Here is a 20,847-nt window from a genome sequence, read left to right as displayed (position 1 = left end):
AGGGAATCCATTCCCTATCATGGTGATACCCTGTGAGTCAGTAAAATCCTGCCATGTGGGACACAGTGATGGAGTTGCCTGTTATTTAGAAAAGGGATTCCTGCTTGGAGATGGAACATATGGCCTGATCAAAAGCCAACTTTATTTATTTACTTACTTATTTTTGCTATTTCCATCCTGCAGCCTTGATCTATACCAGAGATGTCAGTGACAGCTGAACCAGAACTCTTCATTCTGGCTCTCTGCTTGTTTACTCTCCATGGTCTTCTTTGCCTGGAAAGGCAGAGATTGGCTGGAATATATTAGGCCTATGAAGTGTCTGTGAACATAATCCCCATATGCTAAGCCCTCAGGCTAACTTTCTGTCTCCTATGACCTTCTGTTTATCTAAAAAGAAAGAAGAGTCAAAGGGCAGGAAGGACATAGGAAGATGGAGTCGGAGATAACTAAGTAAGGTTCTGTTTTGTACAGTCTTTCCATTGAATTCTAACATTTTCAGTCCTCACTTTTAGTGACTGAGGTAAACCATGGGAGTTAATATTGTGTCTGTTTACTCATTTCACTAAGGCACTTTAGTATATAAGAATTAGGGATCTAGATCTTTCAGTAGAGAATACAAAAATGAATAGCAGATTATTTGTGATCTTGAAGTGTATATGGTATGTAAATATGGCCTGCACTGGCCTACTAAAAGGTCACACAAAAGGGCATCAAAACACCTGAGTAAGTATGGAACAGTCAGTGCCCTTCTGAAGTGCTACAGTGTGAGTTAAGGCTTTACAGGTTAAGCAGCAGATTTAATGAGCCAAGAGAGAGGGGGACATTCAAGCCTGAGAGAGCTGGCAAAGTAAAGCGCAATGTGTTCAAAAGACTCTTTTACACTAAAGGCAGAACTGGGAAGCTACTGGTAGAGTGATAGAGATGCCATGGGGGTAAGATCTGTGGAGGCCAACGTGCAGAGATCCAATGTCTGGAATCAGGTGTCATGTCATTATACCCATGGTTTGTGTCATTAGTTCCTTGTGGCTGGCAGGATAGTTTTGATGAGGAAGAAAGACCATCTGAAGGAATGTTGTACTCAGCCCCAAAGGGGTGGCAGTAGGGAAGAGGAAATTGCACAGAACAGGGGTCAGAGGAGGAAATGTTAGGTTTTCCACATCTGGATTCCCAGTCAGTGAGAAAAGCAGAGAAACAAGAAACAAAGGCATCTTGAACATCAATAAATGAGAAATTGCCTTCCTGATGCCCAACACTAAGGTTTGGAATGGATGATCATGCCTGAAGTTAGACAGAGAGGAGAAAATACTTTGGAAAAGTGATTGGCAACTGGGTTTGTTGAAAGGATATAGATGTATCACCTGAAGCTGTCAGACTAAATAAATCCAATGAACTCACATGTTAAGGGTTTTTTTTTTCAATTACTTTTATTTTTAAAATTTCTTGCACCAGGGCTTGAACTCAGCTGAGGCTTGACACTCACTTTGCTTTCTTGTTCGTAGCTGATGCTCTATGTCTTATGCCACACCTCCAGTGCAGCTTTTTGCTGGTTAATTGAAGACTATCCCAAGGATTTTTCTACCCACTCTGTCATCAAATCCTGATTCTCTAGATTTTCCTCACCTGAGTATGTAGGATTGATTATAAGCATGAACCATTGGTGTCTCACAAATCATTTTTTTTGAATTTTTAGAAAATCAACTTAATTTATTGTTATTATAAAGGTAACGTACAAAGGGATTATAATTACATGAGTCGGGTTATGAATTCTTTTTTATTGGGCCCTTGTATTAATTAACTTTTCTGACAAAATATCTGCAATTTTCAGCCTAGAATGAGGGGAAAAAATTGTCCTAGTAATTTATGGAAGTTTTAGACTTTGGTTCTTATTCCTAGTGATCCTGGGCCTGCAATAAAGTAGAATATCCTGGTAGGTAAAGTATGGTAGACTATGGTATTCATCTTATGGCATCTGGGAAGCAGAGACAAGAAACAGGAAGCAATGAGGTCCTGATATCCACTTCAGAGACCTAACTTCCTGCCGCCAGATCCTGTCTTTTAAAACTTCAAATACCTCACAATAACACTGAGCTAAGCATCGACCCTTTATTTCACATCTGGGCCTTTGGATCTTGAATGGCCTTCAAAATTCAAACTGTATCTAAGTAGAGAAGAAAAGAAAAGAGAAAAACCCAGAATACCTACCTTCCAATACTAATATCCAATTCATTAGTACATTCTACTTGTGCCACATTCAAAACATCCCAAAGATAACGAACATGTTACATGACCAACAGCATTACCCTTTTATCTGCCCACTTCCTCCAGGGCATGGATTCTGCTGGAGCCCTGTCAGCCACTTGTAGTTTGGTCTCAACACAACAGCCTCACTGATTCTTCTGATTATTTCTGATAGTCTGGCTTTAGTCCATGCCTTCAGCAGCATCTCACCTCATTCAGAATGTACCCCAAAGTCCTTTCCAAGAGCCTTCAGGCCTGGCTGGGCTGTATCCATCCCTTCCTTGTTATCTCTGACTTCATCTGCTACTACTGTCTGCTCTGCCATTCCATGTTGACTACGGTTTGCATCTGCTAGTCCTCATACTTGCCATTCTTATGACGTCCCTTGGGTCCCATACATAGTCTCCTTTTGTTTCCCAAACTTTTCCTCACAATGTCTATAAAAGTTCCTCTCTCACTTCTTATTCAGTGGAGATTTTGTTCATCTTCCTGTTTTAACATTGCTTATAATCCTCCTCCCTCCCTACCACCCTCCCCCCTCCCCCACAGCTTTTAGTATCTTTCTGTATCAGACCATTTTCTTACCTGGTGTTATTAGATATTCTCTTCAGGATGAGTTGTAACTATAACTCAACAGCCATTTCTGCCCACATTGTTTGCTGTGGCATCTCAATGCCTCAAGCAGGGCCAAGTGTGAATATGTGCCATGCTGATGGAATGGGTTTGTTAGAACCCCCCTCTTAGCTGGACTTGTGCCATCCTTGTGGTTAGCTGCTGGTAAATTTTGTCATTATATTTAGGCACAGTCAACACTCAATAAATGAATAAGCATGGGATATCTGAAGGAGAAAATTCTGACCTTTACGATGATCAACTTCCAGAATTTTCTTTGTTTTTGTTTTTGACTAAATGGGACATTTAAGGAATGCTAGAGGGAGAGGCATGATGACACAGGCTTGTTATCCCAGTACTTGTGGAGGAGGAAGCAGGAGGGTTACAAGGTGGAAGCTGGCCTGCTAATATCACAAGATCCTGTTTAAAATTTAAAAAGAAGAAGAGGAAAAAGAAGAAGAAGGAGGAGGAAGAGGAGGAGGAAGAGGAAGAGGAGGAGAAAAAGACATGACAATGAAAGGCGTTTTTGATGGAGAAGAGGGACAGTCCAAGAATATTTTGTTTCATTTAGCTGAGCCTCCACTTTGGGCTTTAGAATTCACATAGCAGTTTGGCAATTCTTTCATTATTCCAAGTATTATTAATTGGATGCTATTTAAAAATTTGGACCTTAAACTCCCTGCTGATCTTTTGGGAGATGATACTGTACAGGGTGCAGAAATGGCTGGGGCTGACTCTATTCATGGCCAATTAAGGAATAGCACTGGCAAGAACTGCAGGGTGGCTGTGGTTGTGTGTTGTCATAGCCTGGAGGCCATGGTTTGTGGGTTCACCCAGTGTGGAGTAGCAGGCTGGGCCTCTTTCCACCAAAGGGATCTAGATTTGGTTACCTGGTGGGTGCTTTTGATAAATGATGAGGATAAATTATTTGACTAGGGTGGCTGTGGTGGAAGGTGGAGGAGGGGAACTTAGTTTTGCAGGGAAGTTAACCAGAGAGAAGGAAGGATCAAGTGAAAAAAAAAGTCACTCTTCACTTTTTATTTGGCTGCATTTCCTTGAGAGCACCCTTGATATTTTGCTTTTTGGTTGTATTTGGCATCATCTTTCTTCATGGAGGATAGATCTTTCTTCATGGAGGATAGAGATGTCCTTCAAAAGATGAATCCAGAAAACACACACACACACACACACACACACACACACACACACACACACACACAAGTAGAGGGCAGATGACTTCTGCAAAGCTGTAAGAATTGCTGAAGGACAGAGCAGCACAAAGAAGCGGGGCTAGACCAAATCTTTCAGGTTGATAGACAATGCTAATCCCATTGATGGGTTTGTTGTCACACAAGCAATGATCAACTTTTACTTTACACGATAGGGCTTTTTAAAGGGATTTTAGATGGGAGGGACATACTATACAGGGAGCCTGAAAGACTTTGGCAGCAGATGATGCCTTTGGTTCACTTTGGCATTAAAACAATCCATAGAAAATTGTTTTAGGGTTTCCTAGCTTGTGAAAATTCTGTACAGCCCTTGTTTTCAGAAACAGCATCTAAAGGGTCAAAAGAAAGTTCAAATAGAATTAAATCTTAGAAAACAAGGCTGTAACACACCAATAGCCCAAAGTTCATCTATGTGACATTTCCTAAGGCTATTGCATGGTGTCAGTTGGAAGGGGGTTTTGATCAATGGCAGAGCTGTTTTCTAGCTGTGCCTCTGAGCAACTGAGGTATATTGGGTACTGGGCCTGGAGTCAGGAAGCATGTGAGAAGGAACATTTTTTAAATTATTTTATATTATTATTATTATTTGCCAGTCCTGGGCTTGAGCTCAGGGCCTGAGCACTGTCCTTGGACTTTCTCAAGACTATCTAAGCCTCAGCACCACTTCCTGGCTTTTTTTTTTTTTTTTTTTTAATGTATGTGGTACTGAGGAATCAAACCTGGGTCTTCATGCATGCTAGGCAAGCACTTTACCACTGGCCCAAACTCCTGGTCTTATTTTATTTCTTGTCTGTTGTAGGGCTTGAAATCTGGGTTTGGACACTGTCCCTGAGCTCTTCAGCTCAAGGCTACTGTTCTGCCTCTGGAGCTGGGAGTTGTCCTTGAGATCTTCAGCTCTACCCCTTGAGCCTCAGCACCACTTCCCCTTTTCTGGTGGTTAATTGGAGATAAGAGTCTCATGGACTTTTAGTGCCCAGGATGGCTTTGAACCTCTATCCTCAAATCTCAGCTTCCTGAGTAGCTAGGATTTCAGGGGTGAGCCACCATACCCAGCTATTTTTCAGTTTCAAACATCTTGACTGTGCTTGAATTTAGTTGTTCCTGCCCTTTTTAAACAGGGTACACTCATGGAGTCACCAAAATACTGAGTTTTGTGTCCTAAGCAAAAGTGCACGAGGAGGAAATATTTCTCTAAGTGAGCTTTCTCCATATCAAAAACTCTTGAAAGTCCTTTTCTCTGTGTCTGCTACTTCAGGGGGTCACTTATGAATGTAGCTCAAGTCCCAGTGTGAATCTTACACTCTGAATAAATGACTTAAAGTATGTATCTGCAACAAATAAACAAAAACAAAAACAAGAACAAAAAAACCCAAAGTATTTCTTCAGTATCTGTCCTATTATCTTGTTAGAAAAATGAAGACATTACCACAATACAGTTTATTTCTTTTACTTTTTCTTGATTGTGTGTGTGTGTGTGTGTGTGTGTGTGTGTGTGTGTGTGTTTCTAGTGTGTTATTTATCCTTGGGCCAAGGCACCATTTCTTTAGCTTTTTTTGCTTAAAGCTGGCACTCTACTACTTGTGCCACTTCCAGCTTGCAGATAAGAGTCTCAAGGACTCTACTATCTGCTGTGGCTTTGAACTACAGTCCTCAGATATCAGTCTTTTGAGTAGCTAGGATTATATGCTTGAGTTTCTTCTGTATTTTTGATGTGTGCCCTTACTTTAAAGAATGTGGCTCTGTGTTAATTCTAGATTCATAATGATCACATTTATCCAGCTGATTCAATTATCAAGGTTCTTTTTTACTTGTCTTCTTTCTCCTGCTGTTGCCTAGTGTTTGTAATTATCTTGTCTTGAGACTGGTCAGGGGAGAGAATAAAGAGAGAATTCATAGCCAGAATCAGTCATGTTTTGTGCCCCATCTCACTTATTAATTTTCCCATCCATCTATCCTTTTATCCTTCAAGCTACGCATTCACCCGTGTTGTATTTATTGATCATCTGTGAGACATCTAAATAGGATAGCAAGGATGTATCTTTTCACAAAGACAGCACCACAGATAGAAATAATTATCTATATTATGTCAAATAAATTCTGCCATGGCAGGATATGTATCCTGTTCCTGGGGGCTCCAGGGAAAGCTCCCAGAAGTTTCAGGAGAAATTCCTTGTTTTAGAAGTCACATTTTGTGATAAGGTTGTATTTATGAAAGTCCTTACAAATTTAGAATTCACACAGTTCAAGAAAAGTTTTGTCTGCCAGGTGCCAGGTGGCTCAAGCTTGTATTCCTACTTACTTAGAATACTGAAATCTCAGGATTACATTCTAAATCCAGCCTGGGCAGTAAAGTCTCTGAAACTCTTCATCTTCAATTAACCACCAAAAAAATCAGACGTCGAGCTGTGGGTTTGAGTTGGTAGAGTGCTAGCCTGGGTCAGTACCCAGGCCATGAGTTCAAGTTCTAAGATCAGCAAGCCCCTCTTCCTCCACACCCTCGACTCCCTCTGCCTCCCACCCCTCAATAAAAGAAAAAGAAAAGAAAAAAAGTATTTCCATTGAAAGGTGGTGGGCGGTTCTACTTAACAGTATAGTGCCACCTTGTGGCCACACTATAAAAACTATTTACATCTCCCTTGGGGCCCCAGTTAACGTTGAAACTATACTTGAAGAATTCCATTATGTTAGCAGCTGTAAGTTGATCCAAATAAATGTGATAGCGTATTAATGACATTATATCAGGTTTATTTCAAAGCTGTATGGTTCAGGTTCTCATCAAATTTGACCATCTGATGGACCTGAATGCACTGCATATACATAAAGGAGGAATAGTATAGGAAGACAGAATAGTTAAGGAATCGCCTTAGATCATAACAAGTTTGTAAACCATACTGAAAGACAAACAGGCACATTGATTACAAAAGTATTTAAGCAGACAGAGAAGAATGTAGACTATGTATGAATTTGAAGTGGAACTCTCATCCTTTGTTTCGAATTAGAGTCCAATTACAAATAATATAAGCTTGTGTGATGTCAGAGTGTTTGCAAGATGTGCTTTGTCATGGGGCTTGAACTCTAGGCCTGGGTGCTTTCCCTGAGCTCTTCAGCTCAAGGCTAATACTCTTATCACTTTGAGCCACAGCACCACTTTCTGTCTCTTCCTATTTTTTTTTTTTTTTTTTTTTGGTATTGGGAGCTTTTTTTTGGGGGGGGGTATTGAGAGATTTTTCTTTTTTCTTTCTTTTTTTTTTTTGCCAGTCATGGGCTTGAGCTCAGGGCCTGAGCACTGTCCTTGGACTTTCTCAAGGCTTAGCACTCTACCACTTGAGCTTCAGCACCACTTCCGGCTTTTTTCTATATGTGGTACCGAGGAATTGAACCTGGGTCTTTGTGCACACTAGGCCAAACTCCCGGCCCATGTATTGAGAGATTTAATTAAAGCAATATTTCTACAAATATATACATTCATTTACTGGGTTATTTGAATATAGCTAAAGAATATTTGAATTTACTTTTTAAGACAGATATTATGAGGTCGAAAATTTGAAAATCATGCATGTTCCCTTTTCAATAGGTAAGTTTAACCTGACTGCAATAACTACTAACACCAAAAAAAGTATGTATTCATATTCTGTGGTTCATTTTGCTTAGCCTCATCCTGTATGAACCTGTGTACATAGCTTTTGAGCTATTAGAATCCTTTGTTAGGAGAGTCCTAAACTTATGATGGAAACAAGAGGTTTATCTTTGTGATTGTTGATCTTTTTTTAAATTATTTTTTGTTGTCAAGGTAATGTATAGAGGGTTTACGGTTTCATTTGCCCGATAGTAGGTGCATTACTTCTCACATTTATACCCCTTCTCATGTTTTTGTCCCCATTTCCCTCCTTCCACCCTCTTATCACTTGTAGTGGTTAACTGGACTTGAGAGTCTCCTGGTCTGTCCTGCCTGGGCTGGTTTTGAACTTGAACCTTCAGATCTCAGCCTCCTGAGTAGCTAGGATTACAGGTGTGAGCCACTGGTGCCCAGCTAGGGTGTACTTCTTCCTTAAAGGGTCCATTACCTATCTTAGAAGAGAAAATATATGGCCTAAGTGGGAAGAAGGTTGGATTGCTTTTCAGCTTCATCCTGGGAAGATTAGGGAAATGATAAGCTAAGGGAAAATACATAGGGGTTTATAGTAAAAATCAGGTATAGAAAACATGAGTTAGACAAAATAAACCTTTTTTTTTTTTTTTCATGCGGGTCCTCATGCTTGAAGCCCTGTTTTCTACTACTTGAGTTACTACCTCTAGTCTTTTTTTTTGCTGGTTATTTTGAAGATAGAGTCTCATGAAATGTTTGTTTATTGCCTGTCCCAGGGCTTGAACTCAGTGCCTGGGAGCTGTCCCTGAGCTTCTTTTGTTCAAGGCTAGTTTTCAAGCACTTTAGCCACTGGCCTTTTGATACTTTCATTGGTAATAATAATCTTACAGACTTTTTTTTTTGCCTGGTTTTGAACCACAATCCTCAGATCTCAGCCTCCTGAGTAGCTAGAATTACAGGTGTGCACTACTGGCTCACCAGCTCAGGACTGTCTTTTTTTAACTTGTGATGGACTTCAACTTTGATACTCTATCTCTCAGCTGCCTGAGTACTTAGGATTTCTAGTATGTACCACTGGAGCCCACCTTCACTTTATTGTGAGACTTGTTGTGCCTTAAAAGCACTAATGTGTATTAAAGTTCGAAAGATATCCTAAACTTGTTTTAACCGAAAGGAACCTTTTTTTTTTTCAACCAATAGTCATTATAGTTTGGCGACTAGTAAGAAATTCAAGAAATTTTTACAATAATGCTGTATAACAGGTGATTTCAAACCAGGAATATAATAATGAATGTGTATTAACCTTAGAAGCTTAGAGGGTTTAGCTGAACTTAATCTGGGCATGACTGATTCCATTACCTTCTGTATCTGTGGTACCTTGCAGGTTGGATAGGCAGCTCTTGCCTGGTTTCTGCCTACCTCTGCTCTCACTTGGGTTTGCTTGCACGTCCAGGGCTTCAGCTGTCTTTCCACTGCTCTAGGATGGCTTTGTTTAGGCAGACCCATGTGACTTTCTTGCTATGCCCGTCTACTGGAGACAAGATTTGTGTCTTTGATTCTCAAGCAGGCTAGCCCTACCATTGGTCAGACAGAAAAGCTGGCATGGTAGTCAAGTCGGCGGCTGTTAATACTTTTAAAGCCTTTGCTTACCACACGTTTGGTAGCATCCACTGAGCAAGGCCAATGTGGGGTCTAGGGCAACACTTCAACACAGGGTGGGGATGCAGGGAAGAAGAATTTGGCTCTTTCTTATAGTCAGACTACACTGGACCTTTTACTGTCATGGATAGGCATGATCATAGGCAAGTGAGCAAGGACTGCCGTCTTACTTTGCTCTCTGCCTTGGTTTGCAGACTGTTCACAAACAGATGTCTGGGCGCTGTCAAGGAAGAGACAGTTCGTCTGGTTCTGCAGAAGGCTTTGATTGTTTCTGTATGGAATTATTTCATTCAGGGCTGAAAGCATTGTGGACACTGTCTAGCTCTAGTTGCATCACGTTGGAAATGAGAAAACAGAGGCTCAAACTGGATAACTGATTTATAATATTCCCAAAGAGCTAACTGGAAACAAAGCTGGGGCTCACCCTTGAACCCCCTTTTAAGACATTTCGATTAAGGATGACCTCCAAGAAGCTTTGTTGGTGGGTAGAAGAGACTGAAATGTGATCTTCATTAAAAATAACGGCATTCCTGCTCTGGGGACTGTAATATAATAATCTTTTTTCAAGGAAGAAGGCTAGGGAGTTGTTAGATGCCTTATTAGACATCTTTTAGACAAGGGACCAGAATAATTAATCATCTTTCTTTAGCTGTAGATCTTGGATTTTTTTTCTTGCTTTCTTCCTTTCCTGACCTCTGTAATATTTGCTGCATAAGAGAAGTCAACACAGCACTTATGAGAAGAGAGAGAAGATAATTACACTAGCCACTACATTGTTGAACAGCAGGTAAAATTGTGAAGGCAGATCTAGCTTAGGATAACAGAAATACTATTGCCTAATATACATGACAGTATTGAGGAGCAATTTTTATTTACCTATTTGTTAAATAAGTAACCCAGTATTATATACCCAGGTGAATGCGTGGGCGCGCACATGCACATGTACGCGTGAGTTCCTTATTTATTTACTAAACAGAGTATGGAAATTCTGAGCCTTATTCTTCTTCCTTCTCTTATTTTCTCTCTCTCCCCTCCCCCTTTTTAGAGAAGTATGCTTTATCATGACCTAGTACTTGTTTTGTGTTTTGTTTTAGTCTCAAGTTATGGTCTATAGTCAATACTGGCTCATACTCTTGGTCTTCCAGCCTCACAAGTGCCTTTAGATATAAGCTAGGATATTGTGCGCTTTACCTTTCAAAGAGCCAGGTGTATATAGGCCTTATTCCTGTTAATGCTTAGGAATATCGGGATATTCCAGACTATTTGTTGTTAAGCTAAATTGTTTTAGTCAGATCTGCCTTTTGAATTCCTGTGTTTTACCTTTGAAGTAATTCTCTCAACTTCTTTATTGTCATATATATGTATATATATATATATGTATATTTCTTTTTTTTTTTTTTTTGGTTGATCATGGGGCTTGAATGCTGGGCCTGGGTGCTGTTGTCCCTGAGCTCTTCAGCTCAGGGCTAGGGCTCTACCACTTTAAGCCATAGCACCACTTCTGTTTTTTTGGTGGGTAATTGGAGATAAAAGTCTCACAGACTTTCATGCCTGGGCTAGCTTTGAACTGTGATCCACAGATCTCATCATCCTGAATAATAAGGATTATAGACATGAGCCACTGGTGCCTGGCATCAGATATATTTCTGGGCTGCTCAAATAAAGGATTTGTCTTTAGCTCTGTTCCGTGATCTATTCTTCCTGTTATGAATTACATGGCCCCCTGATTCTGCATCCTCCAGGGAATATCTGGGCCAAAGAGGGAGCACTGGTGGAAATTGGCACAAAAGACCTGGGTATCTCTGCGTGTCTGCTTTCTCAAGCATTTCCAGAAATGAGTATGTCTGGTCTGTGGCTTCTGCTCTCAACTCCACAGCAGCCTCCGCTAGGATCCTAGGATCCTAGACCTATCAGGTAGTTGGACTGAGTTAACATCACACCCTGCCATCTCCTTTCTTGCAAGGCAGGTGAACAGCTCTGTGGAGATGCTGATGCGGTCTTAGGCTCCCTCTTCCCTCTGGTCTTGCCATTTCACATCTCTGAAACCAGTTGGAAAGATGTGGAATAGTTTCTTTTTTCTATTGCTTTGTCTGATTATAGCTTATTGAGGTTGTCCATTCTTTATCATCTTTCCTTCCTTCCTTTCACCCTCCCTCTCTCCAGTTTTTCCTCCCTCCCTCCCACCCTCCCTTCCTCCCTTCTTTCCTCCTTCCCTCCCTTCCTTTCTTCTCTCCCCTTCCTTTTCCTCCACTTCCTCCTCCTCCTCCTTCTATTTTTGTAGCAATTATGGTACCTCTGAGCTATACTTTCAGTCTTGACCTTTCTTCCACCCTTTATCCTGCTGTTTTTATTTATTTATTTTATTGGTGCCATTTCTGGGCCTGGGATTTTTTTTTTTTTTTTTTTTTTTTTTTTTTTTGCTGAAGGCTTGGCACTCTATCACACAAGCCACAGTTCCACTTCGGATTTTTGTTTGTTTGTTTTTGATGGTTAACTGAAGAACTAGAGTCTCACAGACTTTCCTGCCTGGGTAACCTTCAAACTGAAATTCTCATATATCAGACTCCTGAGTAGCTAGGATGATAAGCATGAGCCATTGGTGCCTAGCTTAATGTACTTCCTGAGCTTAACTTTTAAGACATTAGCCAGGCTACTTGATTAATTTTATTAGTCATAAAGACAGAAATGCCACTGAAGAGTAGAACAGGGTAGTTTAGTGTGGGCTCTGGGATCAGAATGTTGGGTTCCAATCTTAGCTACATCATCCATGGCACATTTCATAAGAAATGTGAACTTAACAAAAAATGAAAGTAAATTCCAGTCCTATATTTTCTGTGATCAGGTTCAAAAGTAGAGATTACTGTGCAGAAGGTACGTGTGGCATACTGATGAGATCATCACTTGTGGATGGTAAAGACAAATTTTAAAGTTTGGCAGAAGGGAGTCTCCCCTGAGATGTATCCTTTCTTTCTTTCCTTTTTCTTGTGGAAGTGGGAATTGAACTCTCAAGGCCTTGAGCTTCCTACCTAAGAGCTCTATGGCCTTGAGCCATACTCCCAGCTGTTTTGCTTTTAGTTTGTGTTTTCAGATAGGCTCTAACTTTACTTGAGCTGGCCTTGAGTTATGATCTTCCTACTCCTGCCTCCTAAATAGCTGCTAGTAAAGACACATGCCATGACACCTGGCTTAGATACACTCTTAACAGTGGCCTTGGTCAGTTTTACCAGGTAGTCTTGAGGCAGGTTTTGTTTTTAATTCACTGATGTGAATGTGATGCTTGACTTTGAGGAAGCGGCTCTTCCCAGTCAAGAACATTGTCTGGATACGGCTGAGAGCTGAGAACATCTGCTGATCTCACTCATAAGAGCTAGGAACTCAGTTCTGCATCCTAACTTAGGGTCTGAGTTGCGTGTTAGTGGTCACATCTATTTCTGTGTCTATCCTGGAAAGATAAGTAGCTCATTTGTAAGAAGTGCATCACATGAGGAGATAGGGCATGGTGTATACTCAATAGCATTAATTATTATTCATGAATGAATTACAGAGGTTCTGGTGGTATGATTTTTATGATGTCTAGCTATTCTGAGATTGTTTTACTGGATTCCTCCTCCATAACCCTGTCCCAGAGAATTGAGAAGCAGAATAAGTGACAGTGGGAAAAGGCTGCTATCACTGATGACAAATACATCCCTATATTACTATTAATATGGGTCTCAACATACGCTTTACCTATAGGGTCTTATATCTTCATTCCCTAAGGTATTTCTCATCAAACCTGACAAAATTAGTGCAGCTTTCTTTTTTTAAACAAATGTTTATTATGTCATGGCAGTAATAAAACACAGACTACTTCATCATTTCTCAGGGCAGCTCTCCAAAGGACTGAGATTGCCATTTTATGATGAGGATTGAGTCACTCAGGTGAAATGACCTGCCGAGGTCATCCAGCTTGAGAAGTGAGAAGTTCAAGCCACATCATGAGCTCATTCTTTTGACTACACATTTGGATGACTTAAACGTCAGTAAGGGAAACCTTCCCCTCTGGAAATAACTCTAGCAAAAGTGTGTAGGTGTTGTTTTGGTAGAAACAGTTCAGCTGTTGCCATAAAAAAAAATCTTCCCCCAAATGGCTTTGTAAGAGCAAAGCTGTGCAGGCTCTGCTTGTGTTTTCCAAGGGAACCTTATGGCTCAGTGACAACACAAATGATTTGTTTTCCTGGCTTTGTCTGCAAAGTGATTTAATTTCTGGATTTCCCTGAGGGGGAAAACATAAACTCATAAGTTTCTTTATAATTAGATGTTTAAACAAGAACTATGAGGAAAAAGTCCAAATACAAATCCCAGGTATGCTTTCATACCTGGTTGAGGATTGTAGAAAGGGGTGGAGGTTCAGGGATAGAATTCACTTCGTTTCTCTTTCCCACTGTCTGGTTCTCCTACTCATCATTATGATCAGCTTAAGTCCCACAGCAAGGTGGGTATTACAGTAAGTAGATGTCAATCATTGATTTTGGAGAACAGAGAAAAACTAGTCACTGTTTCTTTGTATCTAAATACAGGTAGTATATCCTCTTTCTTCCTTCCTTCCTTTCTTTTCTTTTCTTTTTTTTTCCTTTCCTTTTCTTTTTTTGAGATGCTTGGATCTAAGAGTCAGAATTTAACACAGCCAATAACATCTGTGTGAGACAAGAAAACAATACGTGGTGATAAGTCACTAAGAAGGAAAGAATGTTTTGAGCCAGCCAGTAGAAAACCAAGAAAGATTCTCTTCATAGGTTGATTTCTTTGTCTTAGTCTTTTAAATATCAACCTTTTAAACAATTGTGGTAGTCCGTAGGGAGACCTTTTATGGGGTTTTAACAGCTCTGGGTGCTTCTGTTGTTAAACTTCTGTTGTTAATCTCTTCAATTTTGGGCCTAGGATGTCGCTAAGAAATGTGTGGTCTGTTCATCCATAATATGGGCACATGCAATACCTACCTTGTATTCCTTGAATACAAGGAATCACTTAAAAACACCTGACCACTATTCTCAGAATAACTAATACTGGGATTGCATTGAGTACAGTTTTGCTATTTTGTGAACACAATTGTGCACAATGGGGAACATGCTGTTCTCATTCCATTGTCACATAATGGAATTGAGGCACAAACTGGTTAAGAGCATGCAATATCGAACACACCTGGGATTTTTTTACCCAGAAATCTGGTACTGTCATACTGTGTCCTCCCCGTGCTGCCCCTGTGGGTGTGGGTAGATGGCCATGTGAAGCCTCAGAGAGAATTTTGACAGTGATGAGAAGGGTGGGAACAACAGCTTAGACTTTAGAAATTAACATTAGAGTCTTAGTACATAGCCTGCCATGGCAATTTACAGAGCTATTTCTTGCTGGTACATTTGACATTCAAAAGCAATCAGATTGTATTATCTGTTCCTTGAGGGGATTACTGGGCTCTGGGCATCTTGAAGGTTACATTTGCAATCAGTATTAATTTTCATTGTTAACCATTTTCCTTCATGCTCTTTTCAAGGGTGTTTTTCTTTATTGTCTGTCTTTCTTCCCTCCCTCCCTCCCTTTCTCCTTCCTCTCTCCCTCCCTTCTTTCCTCTCTCCCTCCTTTCTTTCCTTCCTTCCTTCCTTTTTCCTTTCTTTCTCTTTCCTCTTTTTCTTTCTTCTCTTTCTTTCCCTTTCCCTTTCTCTTCTTTCTTTTTCAATTCCTTCCTTCCTTCTTTCTTTTTTTCTTTCTTTTCTTCTTTCTTCTCTTTCTAGTGGGTATTATAGTAAGTAGATGTCAATCATTGATTTTGGAGAATAGAGAAAAACTAGTCACTATTTCTTTGTATCCAAATGCAGATAGTATATCCCCTTTCTTCCCTCCCTCCCTCCCTCATCCCTCCCTCCCTCCCTCCCTCCCTCCCTCCTTTCTTTCTTTCTTTTTTTCTTTCTTTCTTTCTTTCTTTCTTTCTTTCTTTCTTTCTTTCTTTCTTTCTTTCTTTCTTTTTCTCTCACAAGAAAAAAGGCACAGAAAAAAACTGACAGCAGGGAATAAATCAAAGGAAAAAAAGAAAGAAAGAAAAATAAAATAACTGAAAATAGTACACTAAAAAAATCCTGTGGTCTCCAATTCTTACAATTCATATGCACATAACTATTGAGCTACTGTGATGCTCTGCTGTCTTAAACACATTCTAGTGTAATAAATGAGAATGACCATGCAGCCTATGTTTCTTTGCATCTGGCTTATTTTACTTACTCTTAATTTTTTCCCAAGTCTTTCTCTTTCTTTGTCCCCTCTTTTTTTTTGGGGGGGGGGCAGTGTTATAGGAAGTGGTTAGATTTAATGGAGTTGATAAGTAGTGGGATTATGGTTCAGTTTAAGCTTATTGTTCAAGCAATGGTACTAGTCCACACTGTGTGGCTGTAGGCCTGGCTGGGCCTCCTGTGTCAATGATTCATGTCTATTACAGCCCTGTACTCCCCGTGGTTTTTTATCTTTTCCCATTTCAGTCCAAATGCTCATGACATGAAGCAGAGTAAAGAAGGCCCTCCACATTGAATCTGAAGCGATGTTTCTCATTATTTTTCCTGATTCATTCAAGATGTTCATTTTAAACTACACCAGCAAATGGAAGAATTTCCTTGGAAGCCAACAATAGAGGAAAATTATCTAAAGGCAAAGACTTAAAAAATTGTTCATTCACCATCTATGTTCAAGCTGATTTTTTTTCTTTTAAGTCATTGCATGTAGAGTGGCTATAATTTTAATGGAAATTCATTTGCTATGGTAATATTAAAGTCCACAACAATTCCTGGCATTCCATGTGAGTCAGACCTTATTCAATGTGGGAAGAAATCCATGCCTATTTTCTTTTTTTTTTTTTAGTTTTGGAAGCATTATTTTTATCTTTTTTTTAACAATTTTTTATTGTAATTAATAAAAGGGTTACATGATATTTGCCAGATAGAAGGTGCATTAATTCACATACATTGATACCCTTTCACATGTCTTGGTACCCATCACCCTCCCCCCCACCCACGACCCACCCCCCGTCTTGGTTTTCCCCCCTTCCCTATCAAATTTCAAATAACCAACATACAAATAAATTCAATATATCAAATAACAAAGTGAGATACTGTAACAATATGAGATACCCAAGAGACAGCAAAGGAGATGAAAGATAACATAGTAGATTAAGGACAACAATCAGTCATTATTCCATGCCTATTTTAAATGTTTGGTGTCTGTGATAGTCAGCTATTCATGGCTGTGTCAGAAGACACATGAAAAATCAAGGTTTTTTAAAAAAAAAAGGTTTCTTTTGGTTTAATTGTCACATTAGCTGGCTCCATGGCTCTAACCCTGGGGACAGGGAGAATATGGTGTTGAAGAGGGTGCTCACTAATGGGTGTGCAAAAGGAGAGAAAGGGAGAGCCAGAGTGAGGATACAAGAGTGTGCAACAATCTAGAGACAAGACACACCATCAAAGGAACAATTCCTACCTCCTCGGAAGCCCCTCCTCCTATCAGCCTATTCAGCTATAACCTCATCAATAGGTCACTCCATTGGTGACAATAGTGCTTCCAGCTGGAACCAAGTCTTCCCTATAGTAGTCTTTGGGGATATTTTATATCCTAACTATGCCAGTACTAATAAATAGTCTCCCTTCAAAATGAGAACAAGTAACACCTGAAGGAAGACCTTAAGAGGGGGAAGAAAAAAAATACACTATAGCATTAAAGATAGTTTATTTTGATTTACTGTTTCTTGGAGTGGATTGTCACATGTGTTTACTTTGGTTGATTCTTAATTTTAAAAAAGTGAAAACAAAACAGAAAAAGGTTTTTGCCTGAACAGAGAGCAGTCTCCTTACCTTATACTCTTATTCATAGGCCAGTGGGTCAAGCTTAAAAATTACGAGTAGTGAATTAGATGTATTTGTAAACTACTAGTAATTTTACTGGTGATAAGGAATTCACCTTAAATTCGCAATGTGTGCCAAACGTTTTTTTTTTTTTTTTAGCACTTTACTACTAAGAACTCATTTATCCTCATCATTACTCTTTGAGGTAAGTACTTTCTTTATCTCCATTTTACAAACGAGGAAACTGAGGGAAAGACATCTCAAGTTATATAGCAAAAAACCAAAAATGATCACTGCCCTACAAGTTTTCCTTTTTGTTTGTTTATTGTTGTTGTTTGTTTTAAAGTTTTTTTTTGGTGTAAGGAGTAGAGGGAACTGGGGATTAATTTTTTTTGTGTGGGTCATGTGGCTGGGAATTAAATTTTGAATTTTGACAAGTGTTCATTTAAGCCATACATTTAGTCCTTTAGTTTATTTGCCAGATAGGCTCTTATGCTAACTTTCGATGGGCAAGCCTTATGATGAGATCCTATTTACCTTCACCACCCATGTAGCTGGAATTATAACTGTGCCTCACTATACCTAGGTAGTTTTTCAGATAGGGTCTTTCTAACTTTGCATAGACTTCCCTTGGACTCTGTTCCTCCTGTCTTTGTCTCTCACATAGCTGATACTATAGGTATCTAGTATTAATGTTTCTATTTCAGTCGTTCAGATACCACTCATGTGCTTCTGGCTGTGACTGTATTTCAATTCTTTACTGTTTCTTGCTTTTAACCACAAGTAGATGCATTTTGTGGTTAAAATACCACACATTTGTGGTATCATTTGTTTTACGCCAGTAATTTTTGATGCAAAACTATTATATTCTAGGTAATTATATACTTATACATCTCTCTCTGTGGGTATAAGATATATGAATTGCCAATAAAAATTTAAAAGGGAAAACAAAGTGGTGCTATTACTTTCTAATCTGATGTCATTGCCTGAAAAATAATAAAACAAATACTCTAAGTCAGAAGGACTGCCAGAGAAAGAAAAAGAATGGAAAGGGAAATGTAAGAAGTGGGAGAAGATGGGAATTTTGTGTTTTTAATACTGAATAAATTACCTTTCAGTTGATGTTAGTGGTTCCTACACATTTGGAATTAATTACCTAAAATATGAAGCTGTTGTGCAATTTTCTGATGTATCTTAGGGATTGTGAAGCCTAAAGACTTTTCCAAAGAATTCAGGCTTGTACTCAAATTTAAGTCAAGTTCTCATCTAGATTATTAACCTAAAAGTCATTTATTACTTTATTTGATTCCCTCAAGACTTTAGTTTTAGGTGAGTTCATGGAGAGAGCTGAGTGGTTTTTATCCAATTTACTGTCAGAGAAGGTGTGACTACCCACACATTTGAGGCCAAACCACTTACTATATGACCTTAAATTAATCTTCACTTGATTCTTTATATATGCTTATTAGTTGATTACATTAAATGGCACTAAGAACTTTCAAATACAAGTGAGCATTATTAGGAATAATGCCTGCCCTTCATCCAAAAACACTGTCTGTATGTATACAATATTATTGATTATTATAGTTTATTATATGTTGATTATGGTATCAAAGGTCTCCTTTCATCTGCTTTACAATAACGATACCTGGGTGATATTTAGTGGTTTTTTTTTTTTTTTTTTTTTTGGCTGATTGAAATCTTCCTTTTGTTTCTCAGACCTTTGTAAGAGCAATTTGTGGGTACAATTAAGACTCAAATGGGAATAATGAAATAATCTGTACCAGAGATTTATTGGTTACCTGATTATATAATTTCTCATGTTCATGTGCTTTTGCTTTACATTACATTCATATGATTCTTATGAATTCATATTCTGATTATTCTTTTAGCAGTGGTTCTTCTCTACACACTAGGAGCCCAGGAGTGGAAAACTCTCTGTCAGAAGTTTCAGCACTTTTTAAGTCTTAACTGATTTAAACAGTATTTCACTTTCTATTTTTAGAGATTATTATTAAGTATTAAGCATTAACACTATATGTTCTAACTACCAATGCATGCTAAGTCATTAAGTGTGGCTTGCATGGCGGGCAAAGTCGGGTAATTTGTGATTAATTGTATTTTTTTTCTCTTTTACAGTAGCATGTAATTACACATTTGAGCAATAATGCAAAAAAAATCCTATACTTGTAGAATTCATTTACTGTAGAAAATAGCTATTGATTCTAAAACATGATGTACTCATGTACATCTTTCCATTCTCTTCAATTTCCTGATTTTGTTTGCTATTTTTCATGATAAGCAAGACTGGAGAAATGTCATTACGTTCCATGCACAATAAATGTTAGACTTCTAGTTCATATGTTGAAAAGACCAGAACAAAAGAAAATAACAAACCAGAAAGCATTTCAGTAGGAAATAATTGAATTAAGAAGGCCCACCTGGTTATTAGGAAGCATAGTGTACATGTGGTAAACACATTTATTAGAAAGAAGCTTGCTTGTTCTTAAGAAATCAGGTGGATGGCTAGGGGTGCTGTGCTACCTTATTTATCATGGAGAAGCCATGAGTTAATAGTTTACCTCTTTCCCTCCCATTATAGAGAATAATAGATTGAGCAGGTTTAACTGGGGATATGAAGACTATGAGGTTCTGTTGGCTATCCGTTTTTCAATATAGTTTACTGGAGGTGCCTGTCACTCAGATTCTTTCTCTTTAGTACATCTGTGTAGAAGTGCTTGAAACATGATATATACTTGCAAATGTTATTGAATCTGGAGGTTGGGTTTTTTTTGGGGGTGGTGGGGTATGTGGAGGTGTCAGTCAAAAGACTGGAATTCAGGGCCTGGGCACTATCCCTGAGCCTTTCTGCTCAAGGCTATTACTCTACTCTCTTTGAGCCACTGCTCTACTTCTGGTTTTCTGACAGTTAATTGGAGATGGCCTGGGGTTGGCTTCAAACCCCAATCCTCAGAGCTCAGCCTCTTGAGTAGTTAGTATTATAGGTATGAACCACCGGGCTTGACTGGTTGGCGTGTTCAATGATTACTTCTGGCCCTGTATCAGGACTTTGGCTTGGTGCCTACTCTCTAGGACATATGAGCTTCCTGTTCATCTTTGACATCTGACATTCAACTTTTGCTGGCACATGGGAGATATCAAAGACCACATGGCTTTGGTGGCAACTGCAGAATTGTGAAATGGAACATTCACATCCTGGAAGGCAGGCCCTGTGCCACCATTGTGCTTCCTTATATAAGGTAAAGGTTGTAGTGCATATCCAGTTAGTATGTGTGTACCATGATTTTCTTCTACATGCTTCAATTTGGGGAAAAAAAAAACAAAACATGCTTAGCTTTAGAGCTTTGGGGAATGTAGAAGTTGGGGCGTGTGTGTGTGTGTGTGTGTGTGTGTGTGTGTGTGTGTGTGTAATTCAGTGACTTTGTCAGGAGCTTTGAAAGCTCATTGCAATGTTAGGTTGGTGAATTAATAGTTAGCAATTGGAATGTAGAGTTGTTAGCATTTTTTTCAAGTCAGTCTCAGAAAAATATGAATTCTCTCAGAATGCTCAGGATTAAAGATGTTTGAGAAACAGAGCTTATATTATCGCTTCTGATGGATTCAACAGATATGAGAATGAATTTTAAAAGACTCAGAGAAC

The 20,847-nt window shown here is 39.1% G+C and overlaps 1 protein-coding gene across 6 annotated transcripts in view; it reads left to right on the top strand.

Moving 5' to 3' along the window:
• The window catches only part of Plcb4 (phospholipase C beta 4), a 353,129-nt gene that overhangs the window by 76,866 nt on the left and 255,416 nt on the right, over positions 1 to 20,847 (top strand). For 5 of the 6 annotated variants that reach the window (XM_090352009.1, XM_090352003.1, XM_090352004.1 and 2 more), the window contains exon 3: positions 17,346 to 17,391. The exons of the other annotated variant lie outside the window; for it this stretch is intronic. The gene's annotated coding sequence lies outside the window, so the exon portion shown is untranslated. The remainder of the gene's footprint in view (positions 1 to 17,345; positions 17,392 to 20,847) is intronic. 6 annotated transcript variants of the gene reach the window in all.

This window comes from Megascapheus bottae, chromosome 18 (genome assembly GCF_031878675.1).
Source record: "Megascapheus bottae isolate mThoBot1 chromosome 18, mThoBot2.hap1, whole genome shotgun sequence".
Lineage (NCBI taxonomy): Eukaryota > Metazoa > Chordata > Mammalia > Rodentia > Geomyidae > Megascapheus > Megascapheus bottae.
Note: the sequence above shows the minus strand (reverse complement) of the source record. Positions and strands in the feature narration are given on the sequence as shown.